Below are 23,438 nucleotides of genomic sequence, written 5' to 3' on the forward strand. Positions count from 1 at the left end.
TTAATTGTATGCCCTGCATTTTTACTTCAATAGAATGCATACAACTGGAGCATTGGGTATTGTGGTAGAGCTGCTGTAACAAGTTTTGTTTTTATGGGGCCATATAGCTATGAAGCTGCACTAGCGGTTTTCCATCAATGGACCTGTACTTGAAGTCAGCCCCAGTGAGGGCAGGTTAGCAGGGAAGGGGACCCCCCACATCCTGCCAGTCACTGGAGAAGTGGAAAACCGTGAGCAACAGTAAGGAGGGGAAGAGAGATTTGGGGTAATGGTGTAGCTGTTAGCTGTTTGGAGTGATGCCAGCAGACAGGCAGGCTGTGCGGCACAGGCCTCACTGCTGGCACTGCTGGCTGGGGGACTCATCCCAGTGAGCTCTAGTGTGAGCACATCTGTCACACCACTCCCCCACAGCGACCCTTCCCGACGCCTTCCCCTCCAAATACCCGTTCTCTGGTCAGTGTCCCCGGCAGCAGGTGAGGTGGACAGCTCTGCACCCACGGTGGCCCGGCGGCTCCTGCCGGTGCGTGCAACGGGGAGCGGAGAGGCGACTGAGGCAGACGGCATTGCAGGCACCAGAGGGCAGGACACCTCACTGCAGAAACGTCGAAAGACGCTGAAGTCACCTATTGCACATTGCACACCCTGCACTAGTGACACTCGGATGGACTGCCCTCCTCTGCTAAGCCACAAAGCCTTTTGCACAGATTAGTCGTACTTTTAACGTGAGGAACCAACACTTAGGGTCACCCAACACTGTGCACAGTAAAATCTAGAATCACAGAATGGTTTGGGTTGGAATGGACCTTAAAGATCACGTAGCTCCAACCCCCCGACATGGGCAAGGGCAGCTTCCATGCTCAAAGCTCCATTCTACCTGGCCTTGAACACTTCCAGGGATGGGACATACACAACCTCTCTAAGCATTGTGAGTTTCAGCTCTTTCTGACTGCAGTTGCTGAGTTTTTCACTCCATGTCTCATCCCTGGGCTGAACCACTTCAAAAAGTTCAGCAGAGGTGTTTCAGCCTGTCCTTTGAATGAGACTGGAGGAAAAATGTATTTCCCTGCTATATTCAACCATCTCTGCAGATGATAACCAACTTGTAACACAGCTGTGTGCTGGACCTAGCATGTAGGCTTCTGGGTGCTTTCTCCCAGACCCATCAGAAAGCAGACACAAAGTTCATTTTGTCATTGAGCTGTGTCTGAAGGGCCGCCTGTAGCAGGGAGGAGTGGAGCCTGTATCTATTCTAGTCAGGCCCAGGCTGGGTACCTGTCAGGGAAAGCCTTAAACTGCAGCAGGTGTACACGGTGAGGCTTCTTATCTTTGTGTGCTTTCTCCAAAGCAGCTAGTTATAACAAGACTGTATCCATATGATTCCATATATTGATTTATCTGCAAAAAGCCAGAGCATTACTCCAACAACCAGCTCAGCAGCTTAGCTCCATATTTACTTCAATACCCACTTGAGAAATGGGAAAGACACTGGAACTTACTGCCTGGCCTGATTCAGTTTGGGAATCCTTTTGATATTGCTGCACCAGCCTAAACTCTCTGCATTTCTCCATTGCACACTGTCAGAGTGGGAGCATTCTGGTGAGTGTAAAATTCATGGCTGGTTTGCTGCTGTCAGAAATCATGGGTTTTCAAGAGCTGCGGAGAGAATGAATAAAAAGAATACACCTATGAAAGTGCTTGTTTGTATGGACATGGTAAAAATCAACCTCATCTTACTCATCTTTAATGGCTAAGGCCTTAGGAGCCCACAGATGCTGTATTTAACAGCAGCAGTGTACAGCAACAGTCCCGTGGTGTTCATGAAGCCATGGAGATTCCTGTCCTGCCTTCCTGCAGGAGACATCTTTAGAGCAGTGTGATGGTATCTATCCTAGCAAAATACTGGAACTATTTCTATGTGGTTTCTCACTGCCATGGTGTCCTTACAGGTATAAACCAGAAGCTGGATGTGACACAGGGTGCATTTCAGCAGCATAGCAGTAACACTGTAGTTATAAACTGCCTTTGATTGCCTCAGTCCTCCTCAGCCCCACCACAGATGTTTGGTGCTCTCAAATTGCCCAAGCCTTAGCTCATAACATACAATAATGTTAGCATGCCTATACTGCCACTGGCAGTTTAGGTTAATAAATTTGACAGTGAACTGTAGCAGCCGCAGCAGTGGCATATCCCACTGCTGACTGCTGTGGGTTTCATGATTTCTGACAAAAAGTCTGGTGGAGAGATGGCTGGTGCAGTAGGGCTTGAAACTGCCCCAGAAAGGTTACTCTTACCTACCAGAATCCTAGCTGGATCTGGCGGCCACTGCTGAGACCACATGTACTGTTAAAAGAGACCTAACAGTGGAACTTGACTTAATGGGTAGGCGATTTAATCACGCTTGGGCAATTTAAATGATACCTACTTTAAACAAAGCTTTTTTTTTTTTTTTTTTTTTTTAAGATGATCATGTTGAAAAGTTCTCACAGGCATGTTGCAGAGTACATCTAGATTATTTCAGGCCAACCGTCACCATTTCAATTAATGGTAATTAATCGATCAAACACACTTGTTTCAAACAGAGTCGACATAACACTCAACTTACAGACAGTTCCCAAAGCCACACAACACTGATCACTGGAAGGTCTAAGTAGGGTGGAAGAGGTCCCTAGATCCCTGGTCATCTGGTCCAACCTTCTCTAAAAGCGGGCCCTAGATTAGGTGGGTCTTTGACTGGCTGCAGTGTAGTGCTGCTGAAAGAGGAGCAGGGGGCCGGTGTCCTGCCAGCTAAACAGACACGTCCCTTGCAGCTGTGAAGGCAAACTCTGCTCCAGGCTGTGTCAGCAGGAGCAGAACCAACAGATCACAGGAGGCCATAATGCCACCCTGCCACTTGCTGGTCCACCTGGAGGACTGAGCTCAGCTGTGGTCTTTCTCAGTTCAGAAGAGGCGCTGGAAAATTGGAGAGGTCCCATGGAGGTGCACGGAAATGGTTAACTGAGGAGAAAATGCCACAGGGAGCAAGACTGGACGACCTGGGTTCGTTCAACCTGGGAAGAGGAGGCTCAGCTGGACCTCATCGTGGTTTTCCAGCACTGATCTGGTGGTCACGGGGAGCATCTCCACAAGGATGACCTGCGGCAGGACAAGAGCCACATGCTCACACACCAGCTGGCCTGGGGTGTGCATGCTCTCCCTTCCTGCACCTCTTGCCCTGCCAGACTGCAAGTTGCAGTAAAGACCCACAATCAGGAAGTAAAATCGGTGCGTGTAAAGGAAATGCTTAACGCCGTGAGATGCCTTCTTGGAAGTAATTTACTACCACCAGAGCAGGTGAGGGAGCTGTGCGGATCTTTGCGAGTACGACGACAACGTACGGCCACAGCAGCAGCGGCGGTCGGAAAGCCACAGGCCGGGGTGCTCACACTTCGCTTGTAACAAGTTTCTCGATAGCGCCGTTACCGAACAAACCCTTGGTTTGGGGTGGCAGGGCCTCCGGCCTCCTCACGGCACGGCACGGTTCGGCTCTCCGCGGGGCGGGAAGCGAACACCGCCCTGCCGCCAGCCCGCCCCGCGGCCCGGCCCTATTCCGCTCCGCCCGCTGCCGCCCCGGGGCTGGGCACCGCCGCAGGGACGGGAGGAGCTGCCGCCGCCGTTGTGCTCCCTGGCCCGGCGCTGGGGGTGGGGGGGAGCGGGCGGTGCCTGAGGAGCTGGGCCATGAGGTGAGCGGGGCCGCGCCGGGGGCGGCAGGTGAGCGGGGCAGGCGTGCGGGACCGGGCCGGGGCTTTTCGTCTCCCCACAGCCGTGTCGGGCCGCTCCGTGTCGGCCGCTCCGTGGTGGCGGGGCGCTGAGGGGCGGAGGCTGGGGAGGGGGGGCGCCCGCTGTCGCAGGGAAGCGAATTGCGCCACATGTGTCCGCCTTCAAGAGGAGACTCTTGTGTTTGTTTTTTTATTACTTTACACTTGTACCTAACAACTTTTCCCGAGCCCCAGCCGCTGCGCGGGCTCTCCGTTGTCCGGCCACTGAGCCTCGCACCACAGCCCGGGACGGGCTAACGCGCTCGGGCCCGCCCCAGCCCCTCTTTGCCTCCGGGAGCAGAAAGGCCTCAGGAGCGGGGATGAGGAGGGGGAACATCTCGGTTCGTGCCTCTCTGCAGCCTTTCGGTGCTCACGGGCCCTGGCAGCGGCCCGTGCCCTGATGCACATTATGTGGTGGCACTCCCGGTCGTGGCCCCCGGGGTTTCGTCCCAGTGTGTACCGCCGCTCATGGACGGGTCTCGATGCCTGCCTCAAAATCCATCCAACAGAGGCAGTCGCAGCACCCTGTAAATCAGTTGTTCATCCTTCTTCAGCAGGGTGACAGCTTATTGCTGTCAAGTCTGGAGTTGTTGCTGACTCCTGCAGGAGACGTCTTTTTTTTTTTTTGGTGGGGAAGAGGGATTTACCGTATTATATGATTTATTTTTTCTTAGTATATAATGTTATTAAATTTCAACTTACAGGTGTTGTGTCCCCTCACCCCCTTAAAATTCTGTGTCTCATGGCCCAATGACAGTTATTTTTCTAGAACGGTGAATTTGGGACAGCCAGACTCTTCTCTGAGGGTTGTTCCTTTCCCTGTGTGACTTGAGCATAACAAGTATGTGCCTCCTTGCAAATGAGGGCCAATAAGGCTAACTGCTTTTGTAGAACATTTAAAGTAGTTGATGAAGAGCACAAAGTAGCAGCTGTCTTTAAAATGTGACTTTGAATGTAACCTTCCAACCTCAGCTGATATTTTTAATTTATAAAGGCAAAGGTATAGGATGGAATCCGAGCTATGGTTTTGCATACATGATATATCTACATACATATTCGTGATGAAGGTCACCTTGATGAGGGGGGTCTGCATGAAAAAATATAAATAATGTATGAATAAATATAAAAACACATTCCTTTTCCAAGAAGTGGTAGGAGAGGATGTGCTTGACATTATTGCCAGATTAGCAAATCCAGCTCTGACAGAATGAGGAAGGAAGAGATTCCCAATCTGAGCATTTGCATCTCTCAGTATTGCAGTTGTTAAATTAACATCAACACGTGCATCCTGAGCCTTGGTTGTCCCAGTGTTTAGCATAAAATCTGTCTGTTTAAGTCTGAGAGATCTAATCTCATGCAGCAGCATAAAGTGTCAAGCAGTCCCATCCTGACTTGGCAACTTCTGCAAGATGAGAGTCTCGGTGGTACTCCACTGACCCCTCATGCATAGCACCTTTGTTGTGCTCTCACCATTTTCTGAGGAGAAGCAAAGATGCTGTCATTGGGAATTTCACTTCACTGTTCCTTCCCATCCCAGTTGTTTTGGAGAAGCAGTGCGTGGAGCGCTGCTCCACCTCTGTGCAAGGAGAGCAGTCGTACTGTGCGACACAAAGTGGGGTTGTGTGGGGCAGGTGTCCCTGAGTGGATCACGGGTAGTTCTGCTGAACAGACGTATGGCAACAGTGACAGGATCAGTGACAAACTGCACGATTATTGCTTGATACTCTGTGTGTTTGCTGCTGTGGTGCCATTGGATGTGTAGTATGTTTTCCGCTATTAGTATGCACTTACTTGCCCTGCATTGTCAGTCAAAGCAGTCAAAATCTCATTTGCAAGCCTAATGGTAGCTGCTATAGATCCTGGGGTGGTATAACTGCTGATCACCAACATGTTTTGAATTGTTGAGTGCTCTCAAGGTGACATTTAAACAGGACCTGATTGTTCTGATTATGCAGGTGCTGCAAATCGATAATAGGATTATTTGTGTAAGAGGCAAAAGATGGGATGAGTGGGCATAAAAGCTAAAAATAAAATCAGAAAGATTTGTACCAGTTTCTTTGGTCCTGCCCATCAGAGTGAGAACAGTAGTGGGAGAGTTCAATACAAGAAAGCATGGAAACACAAGAAAGTAAATAATTATTTCTTAAAGGTAGAAGGGCCCATTGAATCATGTGATTAGCCCACCAGGTTTAACCAGGTTGAAGCCTTAGATTGGCATCTTCAGGTTGATTTAAAATTGCTTAGCATTTAAGATAAAAATGAAAAGTTAAAACATTTTGAGTGCATTGCTTGTAGGTAGACTTTCTTTTAACCTGGACACTTGTTTTGCAGTCGTTTTGCAGACATGTAAGCTAGCAGGTCACAAATTAATGCTGTCTAACTAAAGACAATGACTTCTATTTCCTTTCAATTCCATAATCTGCTCTGCAACAAAAATGTCCTTGTTGTGAAGCTCTGTGAGCACACGCATGTCTTCTCTCCCTGCCTGCCCTTCTGCCAGGACTCAGTGGAAAGAAAACAGCGTAAGGTAATTATCCCCATGACTGCTGAGACACATTCATTCTACAATGTGTTGCAGGGGAGGGGCTAGGACCTGAACCACTGTCCCTTTTCCCTCAAACCCCTTCTTGGTTGATAATTAAAACCCCAAAACATCAATCCCTATCCTGCTCATAAGTGAATACACACACTGTACTTAAGACAGTCTGTGCTGGTGTTTGATGTAAGTTTAATATGTGGATACAAGTTTTAATTTTTTTGAGCACTTGACATTACACCCAAGTTTACAAACCTAAATAGCCCTCTTCAATCCGAGCAATGTGGCTTACAAGCTGTTTGCAGAGCGTATTTAAAGTACACATTGCCAACTACTTCCCTACTGGCTCCACTGAGTTTTTATTTTAAGATGTTCCTGCTTTCAAAGATAAGCGTGAAGCAGACGAGACTGCTCCAAACACCAAGGGAACAGCAGTCACACACTTCTACTTAAGCATGTGCCGCCGTACACCCAGCCACTTTATTTCGCTGTTATTAAACCCAGAAGAACCTGTTCTTTCCTTGCGTGTATGGAAAGAAGTAGGAAATCTCTTTAAATGATGCCAAGGATACTGCTATTTTATGATAACTAGCAGGAAATAACAAGAGTTAGGACAGAAAGAAGGTCAGTCTGCTTGAATTCTGTATGGGAAAATCTTGCAAGTTGCTCATACGATTTATGAGAAGTCCAGACAGTGTCCTGAGGATAGTCAAATAAGTATTTTTTTTCCTAGCTTTGTTTTTTTAATGTCTTACCTCTTTCTTCCATGCGTTCTTCTGAATATGGGCTATTTGGAATTTGCTGTGAAAGAGTGGTTTGGGTTCCAAATGCCTCTGATGTGATGATCTAAAAGTGACAGTTCTTTCCAGTGGTCTTTGTCAGTATGATTTTCGTATTTCTTTTTTTGTTTTACTGACTTTTCTGCCTGCACTGATAGATCCTCTGTAAAATGGTGAGTTGCAGTGCTAAATAAGGATCAAGAATGCCTTTGTATACTAATTCTGTCTTGGAGGACAGAGTAGATCTGCTTTTATCTCTCTCCTTCCTGCACCTAGGACGCTATTTTAGGAGAGGCTGTTTCACAAACAACTTGAGAGAGCAAATTTTAAACTTTCCAAATAGCATTAACTATTCGTAATTCCAAGTTGAAATGAGGAAACAACGGAGACTGTGTTATAAGGCATTGATTCATAGTTCTAATGAGTTGGAGATACAACTTGATCACACTGATCACCTTCCAGTGTTTGCTCCCATTTTGCTTTCATGATTTTTCAGAGGACATCCCTGAACACATTGACACTGTGTATCTGCTTGCTTAAGCCCCTGAAAAAACTGCAGTGGAAATAAAATGCAAAAAAAATTATTGTGAGTCATAAAAGGGTTTAAAGTTAGCTCTGTCATGCTGGTTTGGTAACTCAATATCCTTGTTGTCATTTTTTCCTATGGAGAGCCTCAGGTTTCAAGTATAGAAAGATTTGGCTTTTTGAGTTGCTAATAAATCCTTCAAGACACTAGACGAATATAAACGAACACTCTACTTCTTGTCTGTATCAGTGAAGAGCCTGAAAAAGTAGCTGTGCAGAAGAACTGTGTGCATTTCATCTTGTTATCCGTAACTTAGGTGCTGTCTGGTAGCTTGAGCAGACAAAAACAGGGCGCGGCACTTGTAAGTCTTGTACCATGGCACAAGTTACAAAGTTGGTGTAGATGTCCTTTACTCTTCTTCAGGGCATGTAACAGAATTGCACTCAGGAAAATAATAGAGTATCACTATTTAACCTGTGCTAGCATGTATGATAGAATGCAAATGTAGTGCAGTGAACAATGTTATAGTTTGCTCCTCCACTTGGTCTCTTGTTACCAGGTTCCTGTTGCTATGAATGTTATTGAGGGACTCTTGAGGATAAGCAGGAATATGTTCTGCAAGAGTGTCACGTATATCTGTCAGAGAGAACTGCAGCAGCAGAAGTCCCACGTGCTTTTTTGGCCATAAACTATCACAGCAATTTTGCTGGTTTACTTCAGTTAAAATATTATTTCAATCACTGCAGCTGTATAATGTGATCAGCAGCATTGGTTTGTCCTGTTAGAGAAATAAGTAACATTAGAATCAGTACGGCTTTGTTGAGATGACAATTAAAAGTGCTGCAAGGCTGAGCAATAAAGAAGTGTTTTATAACGCATTGAAGTTCTGTTTTGCCAGTGCCTTGACAAGACTGATTCCCGAAGAAGATACCAAGTTCTGTTCATTACATTGTCTGGCAATAATAAACAGTGGAAGGACCAGTAAAGCACATGTTGAATACACAGCTGAGATAGTTCAAAGTTTGTTTTATCCCTAAAGAGCTGGATGCTCCTTCTTTGTCAGGTGTAATTATTTCCTGTCATAGCCACAGATATGGTGTGCAGAGAACCAAGGGGAGTATTAATGGAAGGGAAGCAGCAATGCTGAACAAACATCTGTGAAAGGCAAAGGAAAGATACTGAAAACCAGAAAGTATTAGCTAAAGGAATGAAGTTAGTAGAAACATAACTGAAGTTGGATTGAGGAAATTGAAGAAAAGAAAGTCTTAGATAGAAGAAAAGAGAAAGTCTTAAACAGAAGAACAGTACAAAAACTCCAGATATTTGTTTTTGTCAATGTAAGAAGTTCTATTTTAATTCAGTTTTCATTTTGTCTTAGCAACCAGCTCAGCCTTCTGTGTAGAGGCAACCTTTCTGATGTTTTAGACAGCAAAGAGCCTCTACATGTGTGGTGCAGCATGATTTCTGGCTTCTGATTTTTTTTCTTGTATCTTGGTGAGAGTCATTGCTCACCTGCATCACTGAGTAAGTAAAGGTGTTAAACCCTTTCCAAGTGTTCAAGACAAGCTAAGAAAAAGTAACATAATCCTTTTCTGCTTCAACTGCACTTAGATATCTCAGCAGTCACCCATTTTAATTAAACAAGGGACTTAATGCCACTCACAGCGAAACAGGAGCAGGTGATTTGCCTGCTGAAATTGGGTGATTTACCTGTTGAAACACTACCTTTTTGTATTCTCGGGGCTCATCCAAGAAAAGACGGGGACTGCTGGCCAGAATTAATCCAAGTGCGCTATGATAAATCTACTCTCTCTTTCAGTGGAAAAGAAATTAGCACATGAGGTATCCCCAAGTGGATGCATTATTTGCTTCTTGTAAACCTGGCAGCCAAATGGTCCTCCTTCATTCTGATGGTGCCAAGCACTGGAATGAGATTGCTCAGTGCTTGGTGCTCTGTGTCAACAAAAATAAGAAAAATTGTGTCAAGTGAGGATTTCCAGAGCTGAGGGGGAAGCTGTTACATCCCAAATGAAGGGGGATGAAGTCATCAATTTCAGTACAAACCAGCCTGTAGCACTGATTCGTTGCAAAGCCAGTGAAACTGATCCATTTTCTGCAAAATGATCTGGTTTCAGTTAACTCAGTGTATTCAGACAAAAATAAGTTTACTAGAAATACTTTGACTTGTTCATGACTCACGTGTTTTTACAAACCTAACACTCCTTTCCCCCCAAAACAAGTAAATAAGCAGACAAAGCAAGCACCCGTATACTCTAAAATCAACGATCTTGAAATTCTGTAATTCTGAAAAGTATTCTTGGCTTTCCCTTCTGCAAACCTGTTGGGGGCTGTTTGTGGAAAGTTTCTTATTGCTGTGAAGACATTTGCAGTGTCCTGGTTTGGAAACCTGTTGCTTTGGATTTTTACTTTTGCTTAGAACAAAAGATTGCAGAGGCATTTTAGGTCTTTTGGAGGTTGCAGATGGATCATAATGATATTCTTATCACTGGTCATGCCCAGCAAGGCTTCTGGACCTTATTACTTCTCGCATAACAGCTGCCACTGACAAGAATAATTTTCACGCTTGGAAATCATCTTTACTTGACCTGTACACATTTACATGCTGTTCTTCTCTCTAAAATACTCTTACTGTGAGTGATAGATGGAATCATGTCCCTTTTTAATGCATGAATTTGCCATACGTATTTTTCACTGAATCTGGTATGTGGAGGTTTTTTGCTTAATAAAAATGTATCCTAGTTTTCAGGCATTTATTGAATAAAAGGAATAGAGGTTGCTCTGATCAAAACAGAGATTGACAAAGAAGAAAACAAGACAAGGATAAATGGGAGAGTAAATTGGTTTTCCCTCTGTTTCTTATTCTAAAAGAAAAGACTAAGTGATTTTTTTTTTTTTTTCCCCTATAGGTCATTCATATAGTTCCAGTGATTTGTCAACATTGAAGCCATAATCTCTGAACACTTCAGTCTCAGCACCCATATAGGCAAAAGCCAAAATCTCTGAACACTTCAGTCTCAGTACCCATATAGGCAAATACTTGCATATCTCTGTACCCCTAGCAAAGATGAAATACTGAGTTAAGAGTGTATAAGGGGATGTTAGAGGTCCTCAAAATGACTTAGTTGAGAATGAGTTGTGGGTCTCAGTCCTGTAAAAAAAAAATAATTCTCGCATTATTACTATGTTTTTCATACCACTTTTATCAGTATTAAAAATAATATTTTAATTTTAAAATAGTACACTGCAAAAATTAGTATAGACTTATTAAGCTAATGGAAACCAGAGTATAAAAATAAGGTTATTTTAAATATTTTGTACCAAATCAGTAAAATGGTTCACAAAACAGTTGAAGACAATGTAGAATTAATGACTTTCAATCTGTAAAAATATTAGCAGGATTTATTACTTTAAAATGTGTTCTTTTTCTTATGAACTTCACTACTTTTTTAGACTATATAAGTCTCTGAATTGTCTTTACAATCAGTGATTTGCACTGATTACTTTATTAATAATCTAATTTAGAAAAACCCATAGGTTATAATTTTAAAAATTAAATTCCAGACTGGTAGCAAAAATTAGCACATATCTACTTAGGTGCTACGGTTGCTATCATGCTTCTAATAATATATTTGGGTCCCAGAATCTTAAATTATGATTTTAATTTCATTTATTTTGACAAGATGTTCTTCAGAAATTGAATCTGTGGAGCTTACAGGACAACTTAAAACAGGAGAATGTGACCTTTGCTTTCAGTTTGTCCCAGCAGAGCTCTGGCTCTTGAACCGTACTGATTCTCCCAATGTGAACCTGGTTAGCAAGTCATCAGTGACCATTTATTAGAAATCTGTTGGGTTTCTTTATTGTTGTAGTAGATGTTGGAAGCTAGAATGTCATGGTGCAAAAAGTAAAATACACTTCAGTAGTTTGTTGACTGAAACCATCTAAGTATTGGATAATGGATGCTTCTAGATAACCTTAAGTTCTTCTACTTGAAGACATAAACATCTGAAAGACTATGTCGTGTTGGTTTTATAAATTACTAAAATGACCTTCTGGTAACTTGGGGTGCAAATGTCAAATATCTGAGTTGTTTGGGGTTATTTTTCATTAACTCATTGAATGGATGTTTCAGATGTCAAAGTTGGAGTTGAACAGGTCATGCAACTGGATAAAGGAATAAGGACAAATGGCTTCCTGGTGAACTTTTAATAAAATAGAGATCACGGGCTTTTTTTCTACATTATTGTAACAAGCTTTTCTATATCAGGATAACTTTTAAATGACGAATTTGTGTCTTTGCCTCTGTTACTAAAGCCCTTGAAGAGGTTAGAGAGATTCCAAGGCTGTCCCTGAAAAATGGCATACATGGCATACAGACAAGTGTAATAAAAATGCCAAATCGCTGAAACATGAAGTATATTTTATATCTGCCTGCACTTTGCATTCATTAAGCCGTGGTGTGCCAGATTGCAAGTTCCTAATTTAATTTAATGGGAGTTAGTGGTCACTTATTTTTAAGTAGGGTTTTTCATTCTGTGTTTTCTCTTTTAGTGTGGCTGAACTCTTCCTTTACTGTTTTCTGTAGGGCTCTTCAGCATTGGCCTTGTTATTCCAGCTTCGTAATTACTTTCATATTCCCCTACACTGAAAAAAAAAAACAAGCTTGTATAGAGAAGAGCCAGTCTCCTTTAATTTATTCAAGTTTAAATTTTGCTGGGGAAAAGGTTAGAACTGCATTACTATGAGGGATGAAATTTTAAACGACGACAAACACTCTGCATGTAATGCCATGTTTTTTAGTGTCTTAATTGAGTAACATGCAAGAAATGTCACAGGATCCCAGGAGTGTTTGTATACCATACAGTTACGGAGAAGGCTTCCAGTCCAGACCTCAGAAAGGCAGGAGTCCAGGTATAATTATTGTGTTAAAAGTTGTCAGTGTGGGAGAACAAGAGGTTCAAGTGCCCTCTAGTTGACAGTGGGGAGCAACTTTTTCCTTTATCTGAGAAACAGGTTACTGTGCTGAATATGAATGGTGATTCATTGTGTTGATTGTCAGTATCTACATGGGGCGCAAAAAGAACTGTTGTGGTTTAAACCCAGTCAGGTAATTCGTTCGCTCACTTCCCCCCCTTTCTTGCCCTCCCCCTGCTCCCGGAGGGACGGAGAGGAGAATCAAAAAGAATGCAACTCCCACGGGTTGAGATAAGAACAGTTTAGTAACTAAGGTATAACACAGATCACTACTGCTACCACCAATGATAATAATGATAAAGGAAATAACAAGGGAAGAGAATACATCACCTCAGCACCAGCCGACCGATAACTTGCCCCCCTCAGCCCAACCAAGCACCGACCAATACCTCCTCCAACCCTGCAGTCCCCCAGCCCTTCCGGCTAACTCCCAGTTACATCCCAGGCATGACATGCTGTGGTATGGAATACCTCTTTGGTCAGTTTGGGTCAGGTGTCCTGTCTCTGCTTCCTCCTGGCTTCCCCTCCTCCCTGGCAGAGCATGAGGCTCACAAAGTCCTTGGCCAAACCAAAACATCGCTATCAACTCTGTTCCCAGGCCGAAAGTCAAAACACTGCACTGCACCAGCTACCAAGAAGGAGAAAAATGACTGCTACTGCTGAACCCAGGACAATAACCAATTAAGGGAACAGCTAAGTAATAATGGGGAGCATATGTAGCTTTCATTAATCAAGCCTATATGCAGTATTTGGGGGATTTGGGTATTTTTAGAGTTGTGCACCCATAGGCATTCCAAGCACTACTATGAAAACGTAACCCCTGAAAATAACATATCCTTTAAGAAAAGGCAATAAGAAATTACTCCTCAAGTTACAGTTTAATTCCAACAGAATTAGTACCTGAAGATTCAATGTGATGGCTCTGTTTTTGTAAATTAGCTTTAATAACTGCCCCTTTCATCTCTGCCATATGAAGTAATAGATTGTGTTTTTCACTCCAGCCAGTCCCATTCCCATGTGTGAATGAGAGTGAAAGGACGTGGGTGGTTTTGCTGCTGAGTTTGCTGTTGGCAAATCCAGCTGCTGTTGGCAGAAAATCTGAGCCTGCAGGTTGCAGCAAACAGATTGAGGGATGTGACAGGCAGTTGTTACCCAGTACAAGGCTTGTGGCGTTCAACTGAACAAACTGGGTACTGTTGTCTCTCTGCTTCAAGTATTAAGTTCCTAGTGAAATCTCTTTGCTTATGCTTTAGTTGAGTTTTGAGGATGTATTAGTATCATCATTGCCTTCATACGGCTCAAGCAATTCTCTGAGGCCTTTAGGAGTGGACAGAGCAGAGAAAGCACGTTTACTAGCCAAGATGCTGTTACCAAACAGTGGGGCATATTATGGAAGAGCATTATGCTTTGATACATTATTTATGCATAGAGACATCCAGCTTTTATGAAGCACCTAAACAAAGCTGCTAAACCTGTTGAAATTGCCATTCAGATCACGTGTTGCTTGTAAAATGCCTGTAAAAATACCAGTATTCTCAACCTGAAATAGTCCTACAGGTAGAACTTTCTCAGTTTTACAAGTTTCTGAATGAAGTGGTCATTTCACAGCATTGAAATTTAAAGCTGCTAAAGAGCTAGAGCAAGGCTCTGAAAGTGAAATTTGACCAAATAATTTGAATATTAATATTTACATAATCTAGTAGCAACATTACACACTGCATTACATTATTGCAGTAGTGCTGTAGGACACATCTGGATGACGTAGGTAAGTGCAAAGCTTGTGATATCTGAGGTTGGGAAGTTTAGATTACTGTAAGATGAGCAAGATGTGTGAGGTAAGGTGTTGGCTTCCAGATGACAAGTCTGTTTTTATGATTTCCTGAAATTCACTGACATTGCTGAAGTGCTGGCTAAATATGTAACACCCCTCTCTGCTCTCAGGAGCAGCTGTTGCACCGTGTGGCAACTTGTCAGTCTGTCTGTCTCCGCTGTGGATTTTGCTCACCGCGTTTGGAAAGCTGGCTGCTGCTAATGTGTTTTATTTGCAGCAAGCTTATGAAAGGAGAGAGTTTTCAAGCCAAGGTTTTCGTAAAACCTTTTCTGAAGCTGCAGGAGACTTGTTGACTCTTTGGTGAAGGCTGCCTGAGGAGGGTGCAAGGAAGCGAAAGGAAATCTCCCTGCCATCAGCCTGGCAGAGAGGAACAGCAGTGCCCTTCCTGAAATGAGTGTTGGGATGTAGTCATGAAGTGATGAAAAATGGTTAGCCAAGGTATTGAGGGAGAACAGAAAAAGTGCTTTTTCACATGACCTTGTACAAGTGGGTTTGGTGTTTGTTTTGTGCTGCGGTTCAGTCCTGCATTGCTGCAAGTAGACCAGAGTCCTCTTCACAGGCTCATTGAAATGGAAATGGTTTTGCTTCCTGCTGTGGAATGCAAATTATTTTAGGAATGTTCCTGGGTCTTGAGGCTTTCTAAAACTCACACTTTCAAGGCCTTTTTTTTTTTTTTGGTTAGCTTATTTCAAATAATTCTCATAATAAAAGAAGGATCCAGAAAGAGGATTGGTGCCTTGATCCTGACCCAGCAAAATATGAAGTATAGGTTTGCCTTCATATGTACAAATAGTTCCCTGCAAGTCAGTGATGGAAAGACATGGGAAATGTAAAAATGCTTTGTTGGATCGCAGTAAAATGCTGAGTGCTTTGCAAAGTCGAACAACAAGAGCAGCCCTCAGTTAGGCAGGCTGGCATGAGATGCCATTTGGTATCATTCCCTAGGCATTTGTCTCTGTTTTGTTACTACCTCTTTTTAAAAATACTATTTAATGGCATCTCATCTGTTAACAGGGCATTGATGCGGGCAGAGTTGTACTTGATGCCTTGTCTGCTCTGGGTCTTTTTCTGACTGAAGTAGATCAAGTGATACAAGGCTAAGAAAATTATGATGAGAGACAGTGCCGTATTTCAGAACAAGAAAAACTAGCTTAGAAACAAGGAGTGGGATTTATTGGTCTTTGTGTTTCTGTTATCAGGACATGGGATGTAAAATATTTAATGACTAATGGGGCTTTGCTTTAAACTGAAAATAGACTTGGATAGATTAGGTGCATGTGTGGACCATATTTGATGATGCTACATGTTGAGGTGATTGTAACCAGGTTAGAATATTGATCTTTTGACGCAGGGAATGGTAAGGCAGAACTTCTTTATGTATTCAAATTTAACACTCAGTATAGCTTTGGCAAAATGATAGCAAATTCATACAAAAATTATCAAAATCAACATGATATCTTATTGCTTGACCTCTTGAAGTCACTGGAAACTGACAGTGCTCTTGGTTGCTTGTGTAATCTGTAGAGATGTGTATATAGTTATAAAGTTTCCTCCAGGGACAGGACTAGATTATACATTTGTATAATATTTTTGTGTGTGTATACACACACAATAACATGGAGGCATACAAAATATTCTTAGTAAACACATTCCAGAAAACAATCTTGAGTGCATGACTTTTATCCACCTGCAGTCTGCCTTATGATTCTATGCACTGTTCTTTTACATCTGCATAGCCCTTCGTAAAAGAGATGTTGCATATACAACTGGAGTCTCATTATCTTTCACATTGACTAGTAGGACTTACATTTGAAGAACTTCTGCAATATCAGTGAGCCAGGGACTGGATCAGGAACACAAGTGTTTGTATTGTTCTGCTCAAGTTGTTGTACTGCTTAATGAAGGGAAACCTGCAGAATCCTGTACATGAAGAAAAACATTATGATGGCAAAACAGTTATTCTGCTGTATAATTCTAAACTAATTCCACGATTTGAAAAAAATATGTAATTTCGTAAAACTACAAGCATATTCTCTTTTCAATGATAAATTATAAAGTGATTTATAATTTCATGTTTTCTCCAGTGAGGGTTTCTACATGTGGTAGGTAGAAAATGCATGGAATTTTGCTGTTGGACATGTTTGATGACTTGTACTTAGCATGTACCAAATCCTGATTGTGAATGTACATGTGGGACTAACACAAACTTTATAAAATCCACATAGATTTCCCTGAACGGAGATTTTGTCACTGTATGTTCATTTTTCCCTGTTTGTACTCTGTTAATCATAGAATCGTTTGTGTATCATTATGGTTTTCCTTCCTGTTCATGAATTCAGGAGAAGAGAAACTATGTCAGCAGAAATGCCCTTAGCCCAGCACAAGCACTAGCAGAAGCTAAAAGAGAACAAGGAAGGACACTAGTGCAATGCTAATGCCATGTGGTAGATATGTTGTCTCCTGAAGGTATGTTTTCTTCTGATAGATGCAACCTGAGGCATGAGGTATACTGAAAGTTAAACCCCAGAAACTGATTTCTGTAATGGGTGAGGAGAGTCCTTGCTGATTTAATCTCAGCGTAAGTAGGTTAAGTGTGGTTTTCCTGTCACATCTTGTGTATTTTAAAGACATCTGCAAGCATGTTACTTACCATGGATGTCTTGCAAAATTAGTTTTGTTTGCATTTTATCTTTAAAATGTGATAAAAGGTACTTGGATAACAATATCATCCACGTGGGGCTGTTGTGAATCTATAAATATGTTGTTCTGGATGTTTTCCTATCTGAAGTATAGCAGGATCCCCTTGTCAGCTGTATGAGTAAGGTGGACAGATGACTTCACAGCATCAGGAGAAGAATCTTTCAATAACTGGGTAACTGATGTGTCTCTGCATGCAGCATGAAACTGACTGCACTGTGTAATGTTAGATGATTAGAAATCTGTGCTGACAGTTATCACTGGGTTTTGACATTGTTTTTGTGAGGAAAGCAGTGTAAGGAATTTTTTAATAACCTCTGAGGGGTTGGAGAGGGGTAGATGCTGGCTGGTTCAGAACAGTTGTGTTTCCACTCACAGTGGATACATAATGTAGAAGCTATGATCCAGGTCTTTGTCTCTGTATGGCATAGGTCTCTTGCAGACAGCATGTTCTCTTGTCAGATCCAGATGGCACCATGATGTGAGGATAAGGTTATCACCCACAGTGTTAGTGTGGCAGTAGGAAAGCTTTTCCTGGTGCTGCCACTAATGCCACATCAGTGTCTGCTTTTCCCTTGGGTTTCTGGGGCATGAATGCCAAGGAAGAGTAACATACTTCTCCGGAAGAGAGTCAGGTCAGTGAAAATACTCTGTCACATGAGCCCATGTGAGAATGCTGCGGTGTTAATGCAGGAGGGCTGTCTTGAGCAGCTAGTTGTAGTCTTACATTGCAAATGTTGCAAAGTTCACTCACAGAACAGTTTCCTGACCTCCCTTGACATGAAGTTTGTCATCTCTGGTAAAGGTCAGCTTTGGGGCCAGTGAAGCAAGTGCCAATTGCTAAAACTGTTATTCTCCTAGAAATCTGTGGTGACCTGCAGTGGATACAGGACATTGGGTGATAACTGCATTCAGAAACCTTAGCCAGGTGTCATCATAGTATTTTCCAGATACAGGGAGAATAGCAAGTTGAGCCTTTGCTGCCCCTCTTGCTGCCTGTCAATGTGAACCACTGGTAAACAAGGTAGCTATGAAGGCTATTGTTAGCATCCATCCTGGATGTCTCATGTGCACCATGAACAGCCCCAGAGGCCCCATGTGCTCTGATTTCCCTTGCTAAGTATTTCCTTGTGAAGTCACCTTTCCCCAGGTGCAGCAGTGACCCGAGTCCTCATGTAGGTCTTCCTTATGGACTGTACCTGGAAACTATCTGGTTTCATTACCCCCATGTCCTCTGCATCAGAACAGAAGGGGTAACAGGCATTGCCTTTCCCATCCCAGGGCAATCGCACCACCATAATGCATACCTATCCCAAGTCTTGTGTGCCCAAAGTTTGCCCATCACAGTCACTTCTAAAATACAAAATGAGTAGTCTGTGAATATGCAGCAGTGGTGGAACAGCTGAGAAAAACAAAACCTAAAATCCTGCTCCTACACAAATGTACTCTGCAACATGTCCTTCTCTACAAGCAGTGCAGAAGCCATCCTCACTTCCTCTAACCAGCACATAACCACTTTTCGCTACCACAAGACATTAAATTTTTCATCATCCAGTGTGCTTGTAATCACTGCTTTGCTATCTGTAGTCTGTTAACTATCTGTTACGTTTGACCTGTCAAGTCCTTTTCAACCTAAATGCATAAGCTAATTTCCTGATACCTGAAAGCCTGTAAAGAACCTCACGTTTTCAGGGCTGCAATTTTAGAATCATAGAATCATAGAATAGTTAGGGTTGGAAAGGACCTTAAGATCATCTAGTTCCAACCACCCTGCCATGGGCAGGGACACCTCACACTAAACCATCTCACCCAAGGCCTCGCCCAACCTGGCCTTGAACACTGCCAGGGATGGAGCATTCACAACCTCCCTGGGCAACCTATTCCAGTGCCTCACCACCCTAACAGGAAAGAATTTCCTCCTTATATCCAATCTAAACTTCCCCTGTTTAATTTTTAACCCGTTACCCCTTGTCCTATCACTACAGTCTCTAATGAAGAGTCCCTCTCCAGCATCCCTATAGGCCTCCTTCAGATACTGGAAGTCTTCTGTGAGGTCTCCACGCAGCCTTCTCTTCTCCAGGCTGAACAGCCCAACTTTCTCAGCCTATCTTCATACGGGAGGTCCTGCATTCCCCTGATCATCCTTGTGGCCCTCCTCTGGACTTGTTCCAACAGTTCCATGTCCTTTTTATGTTGAGGACACCAGAACTGCCCACAATACTCCAGGTGAGGTCTCACAAGAGCAGAGTGGAGGGGCAGGATCACCTCCTTTGAGCTGCTGGTCATGTTCCTTTTGATGCAGCCCAGGATATGGTTGGCTTTCTGGGCTGCAAGTGCACACTGCCGGCTCATGTTCATTTTCTCATCAACCAACACCCCCAGGTCCTTCTCTGCAGGCCTGCTCTGAATCTCTTCTCTGCCCAACCTGTAGCTGTGCCTGGGATTGCTCTGCACCAAGTGTAGGACCTTGCACTTGGCATGGTTAAACTTCATGAGGTTGGCATCAGCCCACCTCACAAGTGTGTCGAGGTCCCTCTGGATGGCATTCCTTCCCTCCAGCATATCAACTGAACCACACAGCTTGGTGTCATTGGCAAACTTGCTGAGGGCGCACTCAATCCCACTGTCCGTGTCAGCGACGAAGATGTTGAACAAGACCAGTCCCAGCACCGATCCCTGAGGGACAGCACTCGTTACTGGTCTCCAGCCGGACATTGAGCCATTGACCACAACTCTTTGTGTGTGACCATCCAACCAGTTCTTTATCCACCGAGTGGTCCATCCATTGAATTGATGTCTCTCCAATTTAGAGACAAGGATGTCGTGTGGGACATAATGTATGGAAAACATTCTCCACTTTGCTCCTTGTCTTTTTCTGCCCACTCATTAATGAGAAAGGACAGTGTTTAAGAGCAGCCACAAACAACTTCTTTTGGTTGAGTGGCAGTACAGCAAAGTTGTCCAATATACCTGCAACACTTCATATAAAGGTCAGTGTGGTACATCAGTGTGGTTTACAAGGAGCAAAACCACAGAAGATTGGCCACTGGGACTGTTAAACTTAGGCCAGCGTGGCCACTGGCCAGCCATCGAAGTTTAGATTGAGAAGTGACTGATGTGGTCAGAAAGCACCAGGCACTATGCCTGGTCAGCACAGTATAAGTGACTGCCACGACTCTGCTTGTGTTGGAGCCCCCTTGGTTGGGAGGCAATACACTGTGCAGGAGGTGCCCTCACGCACCAGAGGGCTGACCTTGAAGCAGGAGAGAGGTTTATAGTGGTGGTTTTCTGCAGCAAGGAGGACAGGCAGTTCTTGGTCCATGTTGAGGGCAACTACAGGGCAAAACTGGTACAGCTTATGAGGGACCATATACTTCTGCCTACACTCCCTTGCCTCTCAAATACACCTCGCTGTGCTTATCCCCACACTGTCACAGATAGCATCCTGACTGGCTGCTAGCAGAGGAGTGGTTGCTTGTGTTGGTGTACGTGCTGCTCTGCTGTTCTGCAAGTGGCTTGGGTTGCAATGACTGGGATGCACTCGCAGAGGTGTTCCCTCTTAGTATGTAATCTCTGTGTCCTCCGCAAGGGCTGGACTTGGTCACTATAGGGTTGCTGCTGCTAATGCTGCTTCCTCAGAGGCCTATGGAGAAAAGCTTTGGTGATTTATGGTTGTTCTTTTCATAGTGCCCTGATTCTCTGGGGCAAATCTTCTGCAACAGTCTTGTACCTTTGACCACGTCCTAGGGGGACTGTTAGGAGTAAAGGTCTGTACAAGGTGACCTACCAGTACTGGTAAATGCCTTTAATACTGTGAGGGGCAGCAGGCAGATGGCAATGTCACAGTCCTATTCTTCCTGGCTCCACACCATGGGAGGAGGCAGCCCTGTCAATATGGACAAAACGGATGGGAGGAAAGCTAACCTGTGCACTTTTCTGTTGTGTTTCTTATAGCTGTTTCTAAGTGATAAAGGAAAGGATAACCTCCTTATGCTTCTGATTAGTCTTTTGATTGCAGTGGAGGGTTCTCATAGGCTTCTGTGTTGCTCAGGAACATGCTGCCCTTCATCTGAGTCCCTCTGATGTCATTCTGACCTGTCACGGTCTCTGTCAAGGGGAATGGTCTTCTGCCCCAGCTAGTAAATGTGCTTTTTCTTCTTCATGCTCTCTCCTCTACCACCAACATGACGCCATGGGACAATTCATCCAGACCTTAATTGGGGTGTTCACTGATCACAGCATCACTACAGCATGGCTGGGTGGCAAATGTGTGGGGGACAGAGAGAGGATAGCCTGAGGTTGGACCTTCTCATGACAGGAGACTCCTGCAGACCATAAATGTGAGGATGAAGGTATACTGCTGACTCAGACAATATGGAAGGGGAGATCTTGTTGTGTTGTAGTGGTTTACCAGGTAATTGCCCTGCAGATCAAATGCCAGCACGATCAAATAATTCTGCCTAGTAGTTCAGTGGGGGGATAAAATCTTTATTAGCTGATGGCACAGCTTTGACAGTGACAATGTGTAGCCTGCTGTTTCTGGGGATGACAAAGGCTGGCATGTGTACAGTCACATATGGATGCCATTAAAGTTCAGTTCCCTCTGCAAGGCCGAAATTCTTAGAAATCAACCCCACAGGCAAGTGCCTCACTCTCAGCCAGAATGGAGTGAAACTGCAGAGTGTTTTTTTGCAGGAAGAATTTTCTGACTGATGGAAATCAGGCAAGACACTTGTTGCTTAGAAAGCATGCTCTCATTATGGCTGTTTTCACCTGGAAGGAGGACTCACTGATGTCCTTTTAGCATGTGGGCCCCTTTACTGCTTTCTTACATCTACACACGGTCCAAGTCAGAGAAAAAAGCCAGTTTATAAGCACTACGTTCACTGGAGGCAGCTCTTTTGGCAAAGGACAGAGGTTACAGAAGAGAAGTTGGTATGCTGGCACTTGTGTTTTGTGCCTCATCTTCAGTCCTCTTGATCTCAGACAAAAGTGATGTACTAGCAGCCTGCCTATTCTATGCTTGTAAGAACAGACAAATTGCAGTACTGTAGGGCTTGATTAATTTGCCGAAATAAAAGTGTTGAGTGCTGTTCGAGATGCCCTGGGTAGCCCTGCGTGGCTTCTAGCTCCTAGTACAGGAGGGACTCTTTTTCCTGTATAACCAATATTGCAGCTATCAACCTCATGTGAGTGCTTCAAATGTGCTAGGGCACCTCAAAAGACACAGGATGCTTGTGCATGGATAATTGACACATTTTTCTTTGTAGTGTCTTACCTGCTGAAGGTCTCTGATGAGCTGCTCCCAGTCAGTTTTATCCCTTTGATGTTAGAGAATGTGTGCAGCCCAAAAGTGGGAGGAATCTTTATGGTTTTCTGTTAAAAATATGAATTTTCTGCAATGAAGTCTACAGTATACCTCTCAACTACCCCTCACCACCCGCCACTGCAAATCACTCTTTGAAATGCAAAGTTTGTGCTTGTCTTCTGTTTGGTGAAGGCAGCATAGGCTTGAAAGACATTTTTAAGCATGTGAGAAGGAAAGATCAGGCAGCTCTTTATATTTTGACATCAGAACTCTTCCAAATTCCAGAGTGCAGAGCATCTGTAATGTATATGTTCTTTGCATACTCTCTTTTATGCTAGGATTGACAATTTAAATCCTTGGGGATTTGATTATGTTGTGATGAGACACATGGTAAGATAGAAAGTCAGATGTCTTGGTTTTGGAATTGGGTCTGTGAGTACTTAAATGAGGATATGGAAGATTATAAATTGTTAACTTGCTAATGTAATCAGCCTGCTTGTTATGTTGCCCAGTAATGATGATCTGTATGTACATCTTTGTTGACTAAATGCTGAGGGGAATGCTCAGCATGGCTGCTTTTGTATGCAGGGACAAACACAAGCTAAAATGGCAACCTAAGAGGTGCTTACGATGGATCACTAGAAGTTTTTATCTTGGTCTTCTCAAACTTGAAAATGGCACTACAGTGTGCTTTTAGATTCCAGCAGATAGCTGGATCTCAGCTTCCTCATCCTGCTTAGGGACAACCTGCCAGATTCACAGATTCTATGTGTCCATTTCCCCCCCCCCCCCCCCCCCCCCCCCGAGGCAGTGGATGGTGGAGTCAGTTCAGTCTCTCACACACCTGAAGGTCTTGCAGCGAGGGGCCCAGAACTGAACACAGTATTTGAGGTGTGGCCTCACCAGTGCTGAGTACAGGGAATGATCACTGCGCTGGCCCTGCTGGCCACACTATTGCTGATACGGGCCAGG

At 43.7% G+C, this 23,438-nt stretch overlaps 1 protein-coding gene across 5 annotated transcripts in view; it reads left to right on the forward strand.

Moving 5' to 3' along the window:
• The first annotated feature begins 3,621 nt into the window (after nt 1-3,621).
• The window catches only part of PLAGL1 (PLAG1 like zinc finger 1), a 50,851-nt gene continuing 31,034 nt past the window's right edge, over nt 3,622-23,438 (forward strand). The window contains exon 1 of one of the 5 annotated variants that reach the window (XM_061471666.1): nt 3,622-3,747. The gene's annotated coding sequence lies outside the window, so the exon portion shown is untranslated. The remainder of the gene's footprint in view (nt 3,748-23,438) is intronic. The other 4 variants (XM_061471663.1, XM_061471662.1, XM_061471664.1 and 1 more) reach the window with 4 other exon arrangements.

Source organism: Pezoporus flaviventris, unplaced genomic scaffold (genome assembly GCF_033815535.1).
Source record: "Pezoporus flaviventris isolate CSIRO_AGI_PZ_B2104156 unplaced genomic scaffold, CSIRO_AGI_Pfla_v1 ptg000066l, whole genome shotgun sequence".
In the NCBI taxonomy this organism is placed as follows: Eukaryota; Metazoa; Chordata; class Aves; order Psittaciformes; family Psittacidae; genus Pezoporus; species Pezoporus flaviventris.